The sequence below is a fragment of the Opisthorchis viverrini genome, assembly GCF_000715545.1.
Source record: "Opisthorchis viverrini unplaced genomic scaffold opera_v5_18, whole genome shotgun sequence".
NCBI lineage: Eukaryota > Metazoa > Platyhelminthes > Trematoda > Opisthorchiida > Opisthorchiidae > Opisthorchis > Opisthorchis viverrini.
In genome coordinates, this window is record NW_008751674.1 from 3259014 (window position 1) to 3265013 (window position 6000).

A 6000-nucleotide genomic window follows, 5' to 3' on the forward strand; every position below is an offset into this window, starting at 1 on the left:
TGATTGGTTTATTTTATGAAAGTATACTGCGACGTCTTGAATATCGTGCCAGCTGAAACATGAAACATGGCCTGTGTGCAGCACATTTAGTCGTAGAATATCATAAAGGAGCGATTTTGTTGAGCTTCTCGTGAAAAACAATTGAGTGTATTTCTTGATGAAATATGCATTTTGACAGCACTGAAAAACATTTTAATTCATTATACGAACTTGACCCAGAGGAATTTCGTGCTATATAGTGGCAATTCAATGCCCATGTAAGCTTCGGATAAACGAAAAGTCCAAATATCTCTCTCAGTTCGTTTCCAGTTAACTGCTGGCTTGTTTGCTGAGCTGCGCTATTTGATTAAAATGGTTTATCATCGATCGGGATGGCATCAATGCGCTGTTAGGAAGCTAGTGGAGTTTAGTGGTGGTGCATGTTGTCGCGGGGTGGGAAAATGTATAGAGGTTGCTCAGGATCCGGATCCAAATTTTCTGAGTGAAGTCTAACAGAATAAACTATATGGATTCCGCAGCGTGAGGAATAATAACATAATCAACATCGCGCTCTGTTACCCTGGCTACCGTTTGTACCTCAGGTATTGTAGCCTCTAGCTTGGTGAACAAACTAGAAATCACTTCGTGCAGTGCACACACTCAATACAACATGAGTGTTGCAAGCGTATTTCAATGTGTTGTACATAATCCTAGTTTGTTTCGGAAGGGCTCTAAGATTCTGCACGCCTTCTTGTTGCATTACTCCTCTATCACAATAAAACTTATTTTTCGGCTTACTGTTAACCCGCGCAAAGATGCCGATGTGACACCAGCATCAAAATAAATGGAACCGGAATGACTCAACAAGCATGACACTTTGACAGAATGAGTTATTCAGTTATGTAAATTCAGATGGTGAATGCTTTTAGTTAAAAAGGCTTCTCGGCGTTAAAATAGGATTGACGCCGGCGGTATATAAACCTATCTTAAAGAAGCATGATTTTTGACACTGTACACCCAACAAACTCTTTCGTATATCCGAAAGTCTGAAGACGAACATGTAAACTGTAAGAAGACGGGAGGGAGACCTTGCGGAGTAGATGAATGAATATCGTTTTTATGTGAGGTTATAAGGTGATTGAGCTTGTGTGTATTGGTTGGATCAAAACGACATTTAGTACTATTTGAAACTACAGATGAACCTCGTTGTGTTCGAGCTTGGGGGCAGATTAGAATAGTGCTTGCAATTTCCAATAATTTCAGCATACAGTATGGCGACGTGACGCTTTGTAACCCCTGTCGAGCACACGTAGACACTGGATCTCCGGATGCTTTTGCACCAGCGGAAGTGTCAAATGTCTTTCTGAAACATTCGGTTGTGGAAAAACATACTGACGGGATGCTGCATGTTTGCCCACATAATCTGCATCTGATCCGTCCACTGAAAATTAAAATGCAATCTCACGTGTTCACGCTACCACCTCAAGAACTTACAAGATACGTAAGTAAAAATTTGGGTGTTGATGCTCGTGTAGATTGTTGTTATCTTACGAGTATTTTTGGCGGTTTATTTTGTTTTTGGATTTAGACCGTCGGATTCCATCATTTTGCAATACAAGCGAATGCAGACAGTGGCGATACAACGTGGACCCTCGGGGTATCGCTTTTGCGGCACTTTTATCTGTTATTTGACCAACAAAGTTACCAGATGGGATTCGCTGCAGTAAAATGCTGAAGTTGTCAATAATTACTCGCGTACCCGTTTCACCACTCCTCACAATTGTTCTGTGCTTCTCAAATGCTGAGTATAACACGCTAAGCACAATGAAACTGGTTGCAATTAGTAAAATACACAAGTTTTTGTCAACAGTGTGTTTCTCCGTAACTTTTTCTAGGTCAAACCTAGCGGAAGCTTCTACTTCGATGCCTTCAAGCATATTTTGCCTGTGGAGGGGAACATAGATTTATTTTTACTTCTGGTCGGCTGTGACGTTTTTCAGACGAAATTACAAGATAAGTCAAGCAACGTAGATTTTGGTGCCGCGGACTGATGCTGTAGTATCCAGCTCACAAATGATGTTTAGTTTGTATCCTGAATGTGTTATAAATCAAATACTTCCAGGCAGCATTTTTAAAAAACGTTGCTTCAATGCTGGCAGCGTTTTATTGCCTCAGATCGTTCGAAGACATCAACTAACTGACTGCGAGATTTTATACCTATTTTCTTCTGAACTTTTCTATCATTGGATACCAAACGGTTGAACGTGCGCATACTTTTTGTGCGCACGGGTTACATCTCTAAACTAATGAGTGAAGTTGGAGGATTGCCCCAGCTTTATCCTCGAAAACGGTCAATGACAACTTTAAAACTTCGTTGAGATGATCTTTCCAGGGGTGGATATAGACCGCACACTGGTGGCTTACTCGCATATTTTTCAATTTCAAGATTTGAGCTCACAGATCACAAAGTGTTTATTCAATGAATGAAATGGTATTCGGAGGGGCTCTTTTAAAACCATGGAGCTTCCGTTTGGTAGTATGAGATGTTTTGTAAACTGCGTAGAGTAGAGCCAACCTTGGCCAAAAAGCCGGAAACGACCAGAAAGCTCCTTCATCCTTGTTGTAAATCCTCCGCGGCGTGCACCTTTTGAAACTGCAGACAGTCTCAAAAGAAACGAGTTTCCTTTAGCAGCTGAAATCTTCAACTGGAGAAGAGGCGGCCAAACACGGCGGCACTAAATCAAATATGGGCTGGGTGCAACAGAGCGTTGCAAAGACGAAATCATTATCAAAATATATTGATCTCTCTTTACTAAGAAACAATTCTCGGAAGGTCAGGGATAGATTATAAATGGCCTGCTCTGGTGAGTCGTTTCCCAAGCAGCGCGCACACATTATTCGGATTCCGTGAAAAAGGATAAGGTGCACTGTATTTTTTTCTAAATGCCAGTTAACCACAGAGCTGTACATCTAATGTTCGCCGGAGAGTCTAGAGTTGAATCTCCTAAACGAAAGGTGCGTGCATTCAGACTCCCCAGATTTTCGGGAGCTGCGCCCCGTTGATGATTTTAGCTAAGGAAATTAAACAGCGGTGAGATTCTTCTCCGCTTCCGGGGATTGATCGTCTCCACGTACGGGACGGAGTCTCCTGAACTTTTCTATATCTGGTTCTGTTTGGTACGGTCAAGTCAATTTCGCTTATGAAAACCTATATATTCTTCTGTCTTTCAGTACGTCCATATTTGTTTAGGGATCTGCCTTACCAACTGTCAGTTCAGACTGTTACGACGCATTTATTGTACGGCTTGAAAAGTTTAGGTTTTAGAATTCCCCTGTATCACCAGGACGTCTTGAAGCTTCGTACAATTTACGAGAATTGTGGGGCCTAAGCTCATTAAAGGAGGCTCGCCTTAGACGATAGACTGAACATTCTAAAGAACAGTTTAGCTTGGAATTATTAACTCACCCCGTAAAGGACTATCTGGCTAGAATTTTAACATGAGTCTGCCATTGAAGGCTGAGATCCAGTAGGAAATCTCATTGCTGTGGCACAGAGAAATCGCTTAAGATGATTTGCACTTCGCATTAATCAATAAGGGGAGTCTCTCTTGGCTAACGATAAGTGTCTTACTAAAATTGCCCGAGTAGCAGTATAGCACAATCTCATCTGCTGTCAAAAGGGAAAAAATATCTTCGCAATGACTAAACAACCAACTTACTTCAATGCACCAAACAAACAGCAGTTGCGGAATTGTGCATCAAAATATTTGGAATCATGGAAAACTGCTTTCGCTGCTAAGAAAACAAACAAAGGTTTGAGAAGTACACCCATTCGTACATCAGTTTGTCATTTGCTCGAAACTGAGTTGGAATTTGACTGGATCTTCTTAGCGCTACACATAGGGTTCACGCCAGCGGCATCTATAAGGAGAACGCACCATTCCGCAGCTTTGAGTACAAGCACGCACTATGGCAACCACTCTTTGGACAATAATGTTGACTGTATTACTAAATCTGGGCACGTTTATTTAAGCTTCCACTTTTTATACAAGAAGTAGATCAGGTCCGTTTTATTTCACTTTATGACAAGCATTACCCTGTGAAACGTTTCGAAAAGTAAACACCCATTGTCCACTACACTTAAGAACATAACCGAAGAAAATGTGAATTTTTTTGGGCCGCAGAATGGAATTCACCTGGTTGTCGATACTAATGTGGCGTTTTTGAGCTGGTGTAATCCTGACCGCCTTTCCAAATGAGTTCAGTCAAACAAATCAAACGCTGGTTTTCGCTTCCCTGCAAACCTCGGATTGGCTGGATATATGACGCTTGTTTCGAACTAAAATTTACTATAACGGGGAACGAGCGAAACCTCTGTTAACTGCATTCAGATGCGTATTTTTACTCGTTATAACTAACTTTTTCCGGCCACAGCCTATGTAATTCCCATGCACAAGAGGTTTATCCGCAAACTGAAACGATTTTAGATAAATCAGAAACATGACATATATCATATTTATTCAATCATCTACACAGCAGAGACTAGTTTACCAGACGTTTCATTAGGACCGGTCAGAATATTTTTGTCGATGCGGCAAATCGAACACGATTGTGAAACATTTTATTCAGCAGAATGAATTTGTGTGTTGCCCCATTATCATCAACCAGTGACACCGCATTAACAGTTGACATTGAATACAACGTATGAAGCTGCTGAATAAACGAACTAACTTCAAAACAATCCACCGGCATGCAGCTCTTATCTATACATCCCAAGGTCATGGTTTAGAACCCGCGGTTTCTGAAGACAATCCGTTGTGAAAAGCGCCAAACATTATGCATTCATTCAAAACGTCAAGCTTTGACTATTTTAGACAAACTTGCTTCCGCCAGTCAACCTCAAACTCTTGTAGAACCAAGCAGATTTTAAAAGAGCGAAATTTTGTCCACAATATTGCTTTGAACCGACAATAGCACACATAGCCTGGTTTCAGTGTGGAGTTCGTGGAAGCTGACGAACTAAGCTATCTGTGTATAAAAGGCCTAACTTTCCAGTAGGTTTTCTGGTAGACAGTTATGTCGCAAATTTGCGGCAAAGTAAAGTTGCCCGACAATGCAGCCAATAGTTTTATCATGATAAATACCTAAATTTGTGCTGCAGACACTGAAATACTTGAATGTATCACAAACATATTCCTAATTTCGCCCGCTCTTTTTTATTTATTCAATTCAGGGATGGAAATGAGTAATCCCTTTGGCAGAAATGTTGTCATGCAACAAAATCAACAATCGTGTTTCTCCCTGTGTAACTGACGGTGAGATCCACACCTGAAGGTGTAAACAAACTCGATCTAAATGGCCAAAATAGTAGAAAAAGGAAACCAACTGGCATCTGCCGCCAGCCATTTTGATAGGCCTGATAGACTTCAGCGTTTCAAAACAGTCTGCGAATAAAATTGGCAACATAACGTTGAAATTCATATTGTGGATAGTAATGTCACACCAAACTACTCTCCAGCGCAGATAGCGCTGTCGACAGTGGTAACTTTTTGAGCCGCAAATCCAACTATTTTTATATGCTCTACACTCACCCATTTTCAAAGAAGGAGCATCAGATTTGCATTTACACACTCCTGGTTAACATTTCCCTGCGTAAACACAGGAGCTCAAATTTTAACCGCTTGTAAACTCTTTTTTTATAGTACGGACAACCTCTCATAGAAGTAGCACCTTCATTTTGTTAACTTCTATATTTTAGCGAGGATTTTGACAGCCGGTAGTTAAAAAGCAACAGAAACCTCAGTTCGTTTCACTGCTTTTGCTATAATTAAAATGTCGGCTGCATTCTCCGGCATGGCATATAACCGTGACTTGTTGCATTTTTATTCGAAAAGAAGGGATATATTATAAGTTTTGGTGCCTTTGTTGCTACAACTATCCAACTGTGACAGACACCAGTCATCCCAACATGAATTCGCTCAATAAAGCATGGCCTCTGTGTTTCAGCTACCAAGATTCAGA